This window comes from Podarcis erhardii (genome assembly GCF_964252035.2).
Source record: "Podarcis erhardii genome assembly, chromosome: 10".
NCBI lineage: Eukaryota > Metazoa > Chordata > Lepidosauria > Squamata > Lacertidae > Podarcis > Podarcis erhardii.
In genome coordinates this window covers 36,758,645-36,772,125 of record NC_138500.1, presented here as the reverse complement: position 1 = coordinate 36,772,125, position 13,481 = coordinate 36,758,645, and the positions used below count along the sequence as shown (strand labels likewise).

The window sequence follows — 13,481 nt, the reverse complement described above, 5'->3', positions numbered from 1 at the left end:
GGCCAGGTGAAAGGGCCTTGCAGGGAGCGGCCTCACAGCTGGCCTATGTTCCTCTGGCCTCATGTAGCTACCTCTACTACAAGTAGAGGCTTCCCTTATAGGGAAAGGCCCTATAAGGTGGTTTACAATAAAAATGTCAAAAACAAATTTAAAAGAATAGACTTTGAAATTATTCTGGGATAGTTCTAAGAAATGTGCCAGAGTGTTCCATTGGAGTAAACATGTTTTATGTTTTAAGCAGAAAACAAATACAAAAATCTGAAATACAGATTATTACCAAATCTGCAATCCTATACAGACCATCTTTGCTGTGAGCCATCGATTTTTAGAGTTGGAAGGTATCCTAATAATAATAATAATAATTTATTTATACCCCTGGCTGGGTTTCCCTAGGGTCATCTAATCCAATCCCCTGCAATGCAGGAGTTTTGAGGAAAGCATCCATGCTAGATGACCTGTTCCCTGCCTTGCAGGCCTTTTTCCACCTGGGCTGGGAGGGCAGGGCAGGGCCCTGACTGACTCCCTCCAGCTAGAACAGACCCAAGTCATCAAGCCTGAGCTTCTACAGCCACTGCCCGCCATGAACCACCATTGGCAGGATTAACAGCAACAGCAGCAGGTATGGTCTGAGCTTATGATAATATTTTAGTCCTGTTAATTAAGTTGTTTTGAATGTATACTTTATACTTGACTTTCTTCAGTAATGTTTTATTCTGGATTGTTTTATTTTATGTTTTAATGTGCTGTAAACCACTCCAATAGTATTTTTTAAAATAAATACCGGTAAATAAAATGGTATAGAAATGAAATTAATAATAATCATAGGAACTTGGGAGTAAGCCCCACTGAACATCATAGTAAGAGTGCAGTTTTCCTATTTAATTCATTAGAAATAAATAAATAAATAAATATTTTAATACTTCAAGCTAGTATCTCAGCAGCATAACCCTAACAGTGCTATGGAGAAATAAGTTTAAGTGATTTCAGTGGGATTTACTTCCTGGTAAATAGGTAGTCTATAATTGCTTTGTACTTACCTGGGAGTAGATCCCATTTAATTCATTGAGGCTTACTCTTAAGTAGACATGGATAGCTTACACTGAGTATTCTACAAATTTTATAACACTATTGAAGTGCTTCAGATTGCTTACTGAAGTCCCACTAAGCACTGTAATTGAATTGCTGCCCTATTTTTCAGAGATCTTCCTGCCTCTTCTATCTAAGAATAAAAGAAAATGTTACAGCCCATTCTTATGCTGATTTGAATGGAGCTGCCCCTCCTCACTCAGCTTCTTAGTTCTTTTACTACTTCTCTTTTATTTGGGATTTTCTTTGCCAACAACCCCTTTGAGAATTTACTTTTATCTTTTCTTTTAATACTTATTTTTAGCAGAAAAAGCAGATTAACAAGATTTTGCCTTGACACTTTAGGAAAGAGGTTTTACTTCTCAAGAAATCTCATCTAGACTCTAGAGATTTTATGCATTTAAAGCACTATTTACTTAAACTTGAATATATTCCTGTTTCTTCTGTGAGTTAATGATTATGCTATTTTATTGTATTCGATTTGTAGTCTGTCATATAAATTAAATTAATTATAACCCTGGGGAATAGGCCAGAGACAGATTCTAATGCAATAGGAATGCATCCATCAGATTTTTCCATTGTTCTTTGGATATGTATAATGTGATTTGAGGGCTTATTTAAAAACAAAGGAATTACCTTATTGCAATTTAATGTCAAACATACAAACTGAACCTGGTGTGGTAATTGTTGCTCCAGCAAAGTCATTGAAGTTTACAAAGTCATTACAGATGGCTAAAGAGATAAGACCAATGAAATGCTGTGATCAACTTCTTAGTTTCTTCAAGAGTTATGCCTGCAGCAGTAGTACATCCTATCTCACTTCCCACAAATACTCACTTCTTGAATAAATTGATGGAGAAAGTGGTGGAGCTGTTGCAGGTGTTCCTGAAGAATACAGATTATGGAGAGTTGGGCAGAAGGAAGGCAACTTTGTTTCTGCTTCCCAATCTCTCAGCAGCTTTCGATACCAATAATCATAGTATCCTCCTAGACCTGCTCTGTCTGAATTGATATTGGGGACACATTCTGTGGCTACTACCTATAGGTGAATAGTGTTGGGAAATGTTTTTTGCCCCGTGTTCCTTGCACTATGCTGTGCTGCCATGAGTGATCTTGTCTTCAATGATGTTCTACTTCTATATGAAGCCAACAGGAGTGGTCATTAGTAATTTGGGCAAAATGTCAGTAGTATTCTGTTTTGTTTCTCCATAACATCTGAGTCAGAAACAACTGTTTATGATCTAGTGTTTCCCAATTTGTGGTCTGTGGACCCCAGGGGGTCCATGGCACCATTCATGTAATAAAAACTACCATATATCAACTTTTCAAAAGTAGGGGGATCCATGGCTTGGCTTTTGAAAAACAGGGGACCTGCAGTACTTACCTAACTGGAAACCACTGATCTAGACCATTGTCTTGGATTCATAATGGACTAGGATGAGCGAATCTAAACTAAATTTGAATCCTGGGGAAAAAGAGACACTGTAGGTAGCTTTACCGGGTCTTAGAGATTGGTCAGTTGCCTGTTCTGGATGGGGTTGGACTCCATCTGAAAAAATAGGGTCATAGTGCTCCTGAGTCCATCATGGTTGCTGAAGCTTCAGGTAGCCTCAGTGGTTAGAAGTTCCTTTTATCAGCTATAGCTATTACACCAAATATGGACATTCTTGGACAAGGATAGCCTGGCCACAGTGATTAATGCATTGGTAACTTCAATACTCCAATTACTGCAATTTACTGTGGAGCTACCCTGGGGTCCCTTCTGAAAGCTCCAACTGGTGCAAAATGCTGTTGCTGGACTTTTTTGAGGATATACTACTGTCAGGATATAACTCCAGTGCTTAAAAGCTTGCACTGGCTGACTATATGCTACTGGGCCAGATTCAGAGTTCTTGCATTAATTTACAAGGACACCTTAAGGACCGCCTGATTCCTTATATCCCTGCCCCATTACAGGGGAGTCTTTGTTAGTAGTACCCCATTCAACTCCCACCCGGAAACCAATGTCCCCACTGTGGAATGATGTGTGGATCCAGAATTGGCCTCCATGGTCACTTACGGACTCATTGTTAAAACCATGTTTATGGAAGACAATCTTACTTGGCTATGAGTGATCGCCAAAGAAGAAGAAGAAAGATTGCTTGGACCCAACTCTATGGAAATCCTTCCTGGCAGAAAGCATACAGGCCTCCTTCCTGTTGAACTTCAGTGCCTGGTCAGCTCCCCCCCCCCCCTTTCAGCAGGCACTTTAAATAAAGTTTTCTGATTTTGTAGATAATTTGGCGGCTTTTATCTTTAGTGTATCTTTTGTAAACGTATTGTATTGTATACACCTTCTAGACAACAGTGCTAAGCAGAATATACCGGTAAATAGTTGAAGTAAATATTTGTTTATTTTATTGTTATTTATTTACGTTATTGCTTTAGCTATTTTTACTTTTTATTTGTTCATTTTCAGAAGGACGCTAAGGAGTCCAACCCCCACCCCCCAGCTCCTAAGGGAAAAAATGATACTGGTGGTCCTAGGGGATTCCACATACATCTGAGTAGATTGTGGAATTGTGCTTTTGCTTAAATCAGCTGAATTTGTTAAATGCTAGCCACCCACCTCGGTGATTCTATTCTGACCTCACAGAAATATAGCAGCCTATAGATCCATAAAGGTCGAGTGTGTCTACAGCAGAGATTAATCACATTATGAACTTCTTCCCAGAATATCAGTCAGTAATTGAGCTAGTAGTTTGGCTGCAGTTGGTAGTGACAGCTGGGAATCCTGGTACTTTTCTCTAAGGGTGGGCAGCTATCTATCATAATCTTGGCAACATAGACAAAGCTTAAATGGCTGTGCCTTGAGGGACTCTGAACAAAATATTTGAGAGATTTCAAACGGAAGCCTGAGAAGAAGAAAAACATTGAGGATTGATTGAAGATGAAACAAAAACATTGTGCCACCACTTTGTCACCTCCAACCTAGGGAATTGTGGTTGTCTTATTAGCCAGATCTTGCGTCTGTGGTTGCTGCTGTTGAATGCCATGGCGATTCTCAATAAAACCTCCCTCATCAATGATATGATTGTGGATGAGGAGGTCAATCTGGTATGTATCACTGAGACCTTGGTGGGAGAGCAGAGCAGAGTTGGTCTCACCCAGCTATGCCTGCCAAGGTACTCAGGGCAGCATCAGGGCAGACTTGAGGGTCAGGAAAGGGAGTTGCTTTGGTCTTATAGAAATGCCACCTCTCTCTCTTGGCTCTGTGTCCAGTTAAATGGGGATCTAGAGTGTTTGTTCCTGGTGTTGGATTAGGAATTTTTCTGGTTTACCATCCACTTCACTGCCCATCAGTTTTCCAGGCTGAGCTGACAGAGCTGGTCTCTGAGGTGGGATTCAGGACTCCTAGACTGCTTGTTTGGGGGGATTTCAACATCCATGCTGAATACAGTTCAGAAACTTCAATGAGTTCAGAATTCAGCAGCCAGATTGCTCACTGGGGCAAGACAGTTTGAGCATATTGCACCAATCCTGGCCCAAGTGCACTGGCTGCCAATCAGTTTCCAGGCCCAATTCAAAGGGCTGGTTTTGACCAAAAAAGTCTGAAACAACTCAGGACCACAATACCTCAAGGACCATCTCTTCCTACATGAACCAATCCAGACCCTGAGATCATAATCTGAGGCCCTTTTTCATGTGCCCCCTCCATGAGAGGTTTAGAGGGTGGCAACACAAGAACAGGCCTTTTCTGTGGGGGCCCCCCATTTGTGGAATGCTCTCCCCAGGGAGGCTCGCCTGGCACTTTTGTTAAATATCTTCTCGCAAATCTTTGGTTAATTACCAACCTTTGAGCTTTGAAATGTGTCTGTGTGTGTGTTGTTTTGTTTTGTTTTGTTTTGTTTTGTTTTGTTTTGTTTTGTTTTGTTTTGTTTTGTTTTGTTTTGTTTTGTTACTGTGCAAACCACAAAATGCACTCTCCCTGACATGCAACCTTATTAGGACATTTTCCACATTTGTACAGCACCAAGCACTCACCAGCAATGAGGATGATGATGATTATGATGATTTTAATTTCTAAGGCACTGAGTACCTGGTAGCAATTATAATCAACATTTCCATGTATAGCACCAAGCACTCACCATCCCTCAGCCGGAATCGCCTATGATCAGAGATGCCGTGACACTCAAAAGCCAGTGTGGTGTAGTGGTTATGAGTGGCAGACTAGGGTCTGGGAGACCAGAGTTCAAACCCCCACTCAGCCATGGAGTTCATTGGGCGGCCTTGGGCCATTTTCTCTCTGTCTCTCTCTGCCTAAAGCTAGCTCACAAGATTGTTGGGATTAAATGATGAGCACCCATGTACCCCACATTGAGCTCCTGGTATAATAAGGTGCAGTATATAATAATAAATGCAGTATATAAATTGTTGTCCAGCAACATTTGAAATATGAAGTCAAAGTGGAGAAGGAACAGGTGGGTGGGGGGCAGAGGGAATGGGTGGGCAAGGGAAGTAGGAGGAGGTGTCAAAGCAGAAGAGGAAGCAGCTGCTCCACTGCTGCTTTACAAGGTAGGGTCCTTGTAGTTGCTGTGTAAAGCAAGGGCAGCCCCAGGGCAGTAGCTTGCTTCTCCTATAGGCCTGCTGCTCTTCGGACACTGAGTGAATAGGCTTGCTGCTGTCATACAGAGGCTATGAAAGCAGCAAGCCTATTCACCCAGGCCAACCGCACAGAAAGGGGCAGCACCTTAACGAAGAGGAAGAGGAAGAGAAGCCACTGCCCCACTGCCACCACCACTTTGCCCAGTGGCTATGGCTGCCCCACTGTGTAAAGGAGCAGCAGGGAAGCAACTTCCTCTTCCTCCCCAGTGCCACTTCTCTTAGGCATCGGCCTCATCCTGTGTCATTGGTGGGCTGGCTCTGCATAAAGGACACAATGAAGCCAATGGCATCCCAACACAATGTAATTCTCTTCCCCAATCCCATTGAAGTACCCTACTGAAATGACCCAAACCACCTTGGAGTCAGAGGCAGTATGCTTCATTGAGAGTCCATTTTATGAAGTCTCCATTGCATCATGAGTTAGGTGATGTCCTTATAATTTCTAATTCTAGTGTACTAATAGTTTAAGATAAAACACCTCAGGATAGACTTAAGTTTAATAAACTGAATCTCTTTTTTTCTGCATCTATATAAGATAGCACTATTAATTATTATTATTTTACCACCAACAGTAAATTTCTCTAACAAATATTGCCATTGTTTTAATGCACCCTCAAGAATCATAATTGGGAGGTGTTGAAATAGGAAGGTGAATTTAGGTTTTCCCCAGCCATGAAAGATTATTTTTCTTCTACTGGGCAAGTTATTACTTTACATTTCTTGAAAGGGGAACAAGATTTCACTTTCATAACCTCTTTAGATGTAACAATACTCAGGTGTAGTGTTAGGTTTGAGAGCTGTTGCAATCACCTTTATTCTGTTACCAGGGATGTTAATAGCCAGGAGGATGAGCACATAATTTATCTCATGCCCTATGGAAGTTGCTGAGCTGTTTCTGTAAGCACTGGAATGACAACCAACATATTACTTAACATCAGTAAAATGTCATTAGTAAATGTATTACATACTGCCTCCTATTAATTGTAATTCTCTGCTCAGATCTTGTTTGCTAGCCCTTCAGTAGTTCCTGTAAAAGGAACTGAGGAGCAGGGGAAGCCTGCTTGGTGCACTAGGATAATTTTATCAAGTGTGGGTAGTACACATTGACTCTAGCCATAGCTTCTGAAGATGAATAGAATTGTTGGATTGCATTCAAAAAAAATTGATCTAACATTTAATTTATGTAGGAGTGTCATTAAAATTGGCCATTCTAAGTGATACAAAACGTGAAGAGCATAAAGCGATAATAAAGCTGAGGGAATTGATTTTGTTATAAAGAATAGTATTTCCTCACAGAATTTGACAATTGACATCTTGGCATAAAGCCAGTCTGGTCTTTTCCAGCATATTCTGTAAAGTAAAGTAAGGAAAGGAAAGGAAATATTAAGCTGGGCTGCTAGGTTGGAAGTGAGGAATTTAGCATATTAAGAGATCAATATGGTGGTACTACCCGTGAGAGAAGGGATCATTACCTGGTTTTAATATGGCTATGAGGTTCAATCAGCACCACATTTCTGGAATCACACCCCATTCTAAGATTTCATTAGGTTGCTTTAAAAAAAGCAGACTCAAACCCCGCTAAAAGACTTGTAAAATGCCCCTCCAAGCTCATTAATGCCTGGGATTTTGCAATTCTTTAACTTTTCAATAGCTGCACAGGGGATATAGGCTAAATTAAATGGTTATTCTGTTCCTGGCTGAAGGACTTGATTTTGATCCTTTTAAAAAATGGCTTATGCTGCCAGAGCCTGGTATTACCAGACAGGGCCGGCTGTTTCATGGGGCAGAGTGAGACAGCTGCTTCACAAGGCGAATTGTAAGGGGAAGAAAGTGGCTAGAAATGTGTGCTACATGGTCTGCCCTGCAGCCTCTATGCTAGCTTGCTGCCCGAGTGTGCGGTGGAGGACTCTGTTCCATCACCGATGCTGAAGTAATATTCAGCTATCAGTCTACTTACATTTTTTGGTACAGAATGGGGAATATACCATATTGTCATTCACCTCAGGCAACAAAAAGGCTTGGGCCACTCCTGATGTCAGAAGTAACCCATCCAGGGGGTCCCTGGCACCATTCACATAACAAAAACTACCATTGATATATTATTATTATTTCTTATTATTATTTAAAAAAAGGGAGGTCTGTGACTTGGCTTTTGAAAAACAGTACTAAATGGGGACCCTGGTCTAGGCAATAGTCTTGATATATCTGTTTCTATATTGATACAAGAACCTTCAACCTGTCCCAGTAGCATTGAGACAGCGAGTGCAGATGATTTATCAGAGGTGTCACTTTAGCTTTCTGGTTTGTGTTTGACAAATATTTATCACTGTACTTATGACTTGTCAGGGTTTCCAGGAAGTATCAGGGTACAGTTGGACATTTATTGCCATGCACTGCAGATATGCATCTCAGGTCACAATGATCATACTGTCAGTGCTGCAGCTTGTGAGGAAAGCTATGAAATGCATTTAATGTATGAGATGACATATTTGGGTGTCTCCATACCACAGGGTCCAGATTACTTACTTGTTTATTGCATTTATATTCCTCCAAGGAGCTCAAGGTGGCATGCATATTTCTCCCTCACAATAACCCTGTGAGGTAGATTAGTGATTGACTGGCTTAAGTGAGCTTCATAGTTGAGTAGGGATATAAACCTTGGTCTCTCAGGTCCGACACTCTAACTCCTACACCACAGTGGCTATAGTCTACACACACACAACTAGCATTCCCATGATCCACTGAATTATTTTAAATTTACAAAGAAAAAGTGCATGTATTCTCAGATATGCTTGGCAGTACAGTCATAATTAATAATTTATTCAGTGATTTGGATTTGAGCACTTGCTTAAGAACATCCAAAGTGCATTGCTGGATCAGGCCAAGGTTTACCTAGTCCAGAATTCTTTGTAGGAATCACAGCAACCAGGAGGCACTACTAGGAAGCTCACCACTAAATACAGAATACCTCCTCACCCTGCCATAAAATATGCAGTTTACATTAAACATTTCCACAATAAGATTTTACTTACTTTCATTTGGCCACAAGATGGCACTCCAGGACAACAGCTCCCATGTTTCCATGCCTGCAGATGGATCAAGTTGATTAATATTTGCAGACGCTTCTTAAATATGAAATATTAATTATATTGAAAATATTTCTTATTTTAATGTATTGGGACCTTGGTATAAAATGATTAAATAGGTCTTGCATTCGGACAAAATAAATAAAAAGCATTTATTTTATTTATTTAAAATAAATAAATATTCATTCAACAAGAAGGCCTCCATGGAGGTCAAAGCCATTAAGAAATCAACATACAATAAAATCACAATAAAAAATACAATTAGTCACATGTTAATATTTTAGTAAGATAGGCTGCAGTTCAAAAGCAATGCATATGCTCTGATTTACATGCAATAGTTATTCCTATTGTTTTAGTACTAGTGATTTTCTGAAAATATTGTAATTTGCATTATTCCATTATTTAGCTATTGTTCAAAAAATATTTTTCACATTTTTATTCCAGTCTCATACAAGTGGTGACCGTTTTGTGTGTGTTCAATTGACGCACAACTACCGATGTGTGGGTTGTTTTGGACCCAGAAGAGGGCAGAACAGGGGCGGAAAAGGGTAGGCTTATGCATGCTACGCCAACCTGCTGGTGGGGAGGGGGGCAGGAATGCAACCCCCCCACACACACAAATTGGAGGTTGCCTGTATAGGATAATCTCATTAGAACAACTGTGTGAGGTAGATTAGATTTAGGGGTAATCATTTGCCCCAGCAAAGAGCTTCATGGGTGGGTGGAAATTTGAATTCTGTCTTCCCAGTTCCATCCAAACACTCAGGATTTTCTGAGGGAAGCCATGGCAGATGAAGTGAAATGAAGCCAACATATGCTTGCAGTGTAATAGGGCCTTATTCTTTCTTGCAGGAGTTGAAGTCAACTGTTATATTGGCATATAGCAAGTCCCATTCACACCCCCCCCCCCAGCAATACGAAAGTCATCTCCCTGTGATATGTGAATGGAACTTAAGGCTGTTCACTCTCAGTTTCCTGAAGTGAACAGTGGCAAAATGAGACAATTTTCATACACTGCTGAGTACAGTACTTAGAATTAGAGTTGACTCCAGAGCGAGAAGCTGAGGTGTGCCCTGTTCTCAGGATATGAGTCACTCCATCTAGAGGCAGCTGTTGTTAGTGAGAGATCCTTTCTTCTGTACTGGAAAAAAATAGTGTTGTGTCTTTGCTTAACAATGCTGCCATTGTTACCAAAGCCTGATGTAGAATAAGCACCATTTGTTTTAAGCTCAGTGTGCTTTTGGTGTATGGAGTTTAGGGATTGGCTTAAGCAGCTGGGTCTGGCACAGAATATCATCAAATGTCTATAGGAAGTTTGGGTTTGGGCCCAGCTCTGAATCCTTTATTTCAGGTGTCTTATCCTTTGGAATTACTTAGCGATGGAACTGTGGTGATTTTGTAATTTAAAAGTCTAAGACATAAACAGTTTTGATAAATGTTGTTCTCACACGTAGACAGAATTGCTTAAGTCAAAGCATAATTGACCCTTTCCAACATTAGTAGTATTTTTCAACAATATTTGTATGTGATTATTTGTGTCAGAAGGTAGACAGGTTGTTTGGCATCCGTCTGTCTCAGGAGACAATGGAAGTGTCTGGCTTCAGGGGTCAAGGCAAACTGTTGTAGAGTTAGAGTGCCTGCTGTGGTTGTAGAGACCAATATGGGGAATGATCACACATGTTTTGTTGCAGCTGGGGCAGATGAAGACGTCTGTTTGTGCTGATGTAGGTTTACCATGGCATTTACAGGGTGAGCTCCTGTTTCTCAGTCCCTGCTCCTGCCAACCTAGCAGTTCAAAAGCACGTCAAAGTACAAGTACAGTGGTACCTCGGGTTACATACACTTCAGGTTACATATGCTTCATGTTATCAGAAAAGTTGGTGCTTTGCTGTTACTTGTTGTGGGGGTATTTGCCCATGTTTCTGCTTATCTCATTACATGTTACAGTGCTTGCTGTATGAGCTGTCATTTACTGGGGTTTATGAAATAGAGAATGGGCCTCCCACTCATGGAATTGCTATAAATTCGTTACCATGTTTAAAATAAGTTATCCTTTGGAAGAGCATAAAAAAGAGATAATCCATTTCCTTGAAAGCGCCCTTTCTTAACTGAATGTATTAGCATAGGTAATTCCAGTGAGAGCTTTCAGATAATTTTCTTTTAATTTTTCATGAATTTACTTTTGAGCTTATTTACTACGGTGCAGCTACAAATAACTTCATTAAATAGATGTTCTGCCACTAAAGCAAGCTGTTACTTGCAATTGTATGTGAAATGTAAATAACCTTAAAGCATCATACTTGAAGGAGAAATTCCAGTCACTTAGCATACATAGTATATTAACATTGGTAACACACAATGAAAATATTTGATGCACTATGTACAAGATGCTTGCCCATCTGGGTTCATCGAGGATCAGGGCGAAAGAAGAATTCAACAATTGCATTGGATAAGTATATATATTTATAAAATTCTGTAAGAATTACGTGGACTTATTTTAATGAAAATAAGTATATTGATTTGACACTTAAAGATTCTGTAAAGACGCAATCAATATTTTCTGAAATTATAGCATTTCTAAGTTTCGTTTTGAGGGCTGAGCTGGGCAACAATGATTTGTGCACAGATCTCATATCTTTGAGTAATAACAGCAGTGAAGCGAGCAGAACAGAACTGGAGCCCTGGGGGAGAGAAGGATCAATTCAACTCACATCATTCCCCCAATGAGAATCACCCCCCTGAAGCTGCTGCTTGCTTCCTTTGTGGAAAACTTGTGTTTACAAAGCCTATACCTATAATTTTTCTCTAATACAGGGTTTCCCAAACTTGGGTCTGTTTTTGGACTATGACTCCCATCATCCCTAACTAGCAGGACCAGTGGTCAAGGATGATGGGAATTGTAGTCCAAAAACAGCTGGAGACCCACATTTGGGAAACCAAATAGAAGCATTGGTAAAGGAGTAGGGTGGGGGTCACAGGCAAAAAAAAAAAAAAAAGGCATAGAGGAAAGGAAACACACACACACACTGATAAATGTCAGTTCTCCTCCAGCTGCCATTTCCCTAAATTTAAAGACATGGAGATCTGATCAGCAGAATGAACAGAATTCCTCTCCACACAAGGCAATTTGAAGAAAGCGAAGTAATGCATCTTACCATAAAAGGAGTGCCGCTTCCGGAAGACCATTTGATGAAGTCATACCATTTAAAGGAGGGGCATAAAACTACTAAGTTAACTCCAAGTTTAATATTGTCCCAGTACACTTCCATGGTAAGTCCTGTTTCTTGGCTGTACGGCTTTAGTCTTCAGGTAGGGGCTGATAGGACTGGAATGCTACCTCATGAAAAAAGCTTCCCATGTTTAGACAGTGCACACTAAACCTGTAAAGCTCATTCTTTCCATTAAATAATTATGGGCACCTTAGTTTGCTAAGAGTTGCTGAGAATTGTAACTGTGAGAGGTTAACTAGAGCACCCATGACTGTATGAGAGAAATAATGTGTGCTAACTGTGCTTTAAGCCATGCTTCTCTCTGATATGATTGTTTTCTCAGCTAGAACTTTTCCCCCTGATACCTAATTTTCAATTTTAAGGGTTTGGGAGCCAGGTTAAGGGAGCCAGATGAAGACGCTGCTGATCATTTCAGCCCCAAGTGAAATCTAAAGCAGTCTAGACGCAGGTTTATCACCTTAGGGAGAACTAGGTCAAATAGCTTTCCCCCGCAAAGTGATATAATAGCATCACATACTGCATCACTAAGTCATCTGTATCAATCTGCCAAATGGTAAGCAGGATTTCCAAAGCATCAGATACAAATGTTTGGTAAAATAATTGTATAGATTCAGGTATGAGGAGTTTTCTTCTAATTTTGAATTTCTATGTAGTATTTGAGGTAGTTGAACTAAAAAAAACCTCAACCATTGACTTCACCCAGCAGATAAATTATATTCAGTTAAAATAACAATGCACTGAAAAAGAAAAAGATTCCACTAAGTGATAGTAATGATGATTCAGCTTACTATTTGCATTTTGAAAAAAGCCATTTAACACTTCTACCTGACCAAATAAGTGAACATTAAGATCAGTTTCCTTTTAAAAAAATATTTTCTGTATAGATAGAGATGCTTAATTTGCATGCATTTTACTCCGTGAATGTTGTGTTAATGTGAATGAAATACATTTACAATGTGTAAATAGTTGACTCAAAGCACCAGTTCAGTTCGCATGAATAGGCCTTTTAAGCTTCTTTGCCCTTTCTGCCCTGTGGTTGAATAGATAAATAAAGAAAAGGCGCCCTTATTATTTTTTGCGGAGTCTTAATTTAAAGATCTCTGCTAAATCAACTAAACTCAGCCTTCACATTTTTACCCTATCACTTACTGCTGCTTAAGTTGCTTGGCACAAATTCTATAAATAACTTGCTGAAAGAGCTCTATTTTCAGGGTGTGTTAAAACTAGACTCTCTGTTATGTCCCAACAACAGCAGGGTCTTTCCCAGACATACAACATGAAGTCTTGAAGCTGATGTGATAAAGCTTCCTGATTGGTATAATTAGATGGATGGAGCTTTTATCCTTTGACTTTTTTCCCTTCAGTAGCGTAAATCCCAGAGAATGGGAGGATAATCTGTGAAGAATTCCCACAGGAGTAAAAAGAATTTTCAGAA

General features: G+C 40.0%; 2 long non-coding RNA genes across 2 annotated transcripts in view; one reads left to right on the top strand and one right to left on the bottom strand.

The window, feature by feature from the left end:
- Positions 1 to 104: 104 nt before the first annotated feature.
- The window catches only part of LOC309351022, a 79,139-nt gene continuing 65,762 nt past the window's right edge, over positions 105 to 13,481 (top strand). Inside the window, exon 1 of the long non-coding RNA XR_014160658.1 lies at positions 105 to 619. This is a non-coding gene — a long non-coding RNA (uncharacterized lncRNA). The remainder of the gene's footprint in view (positions 620 to 13,481) is intronic.
- On the bottom strand, positions 6,320 to 9,951 carry LOC309351015. The gene is made up of 3 exons (XR_014160648.1): positions 9,847 to 9,951; positions 8,763 to 8,816; positions 6,320 to 6,634 (listed from the first exon to the last, which is right to left on the bottom strand). It is a non-coding gene; the product is annotated as an uncharacterized lncRNA (long non-coding RNA).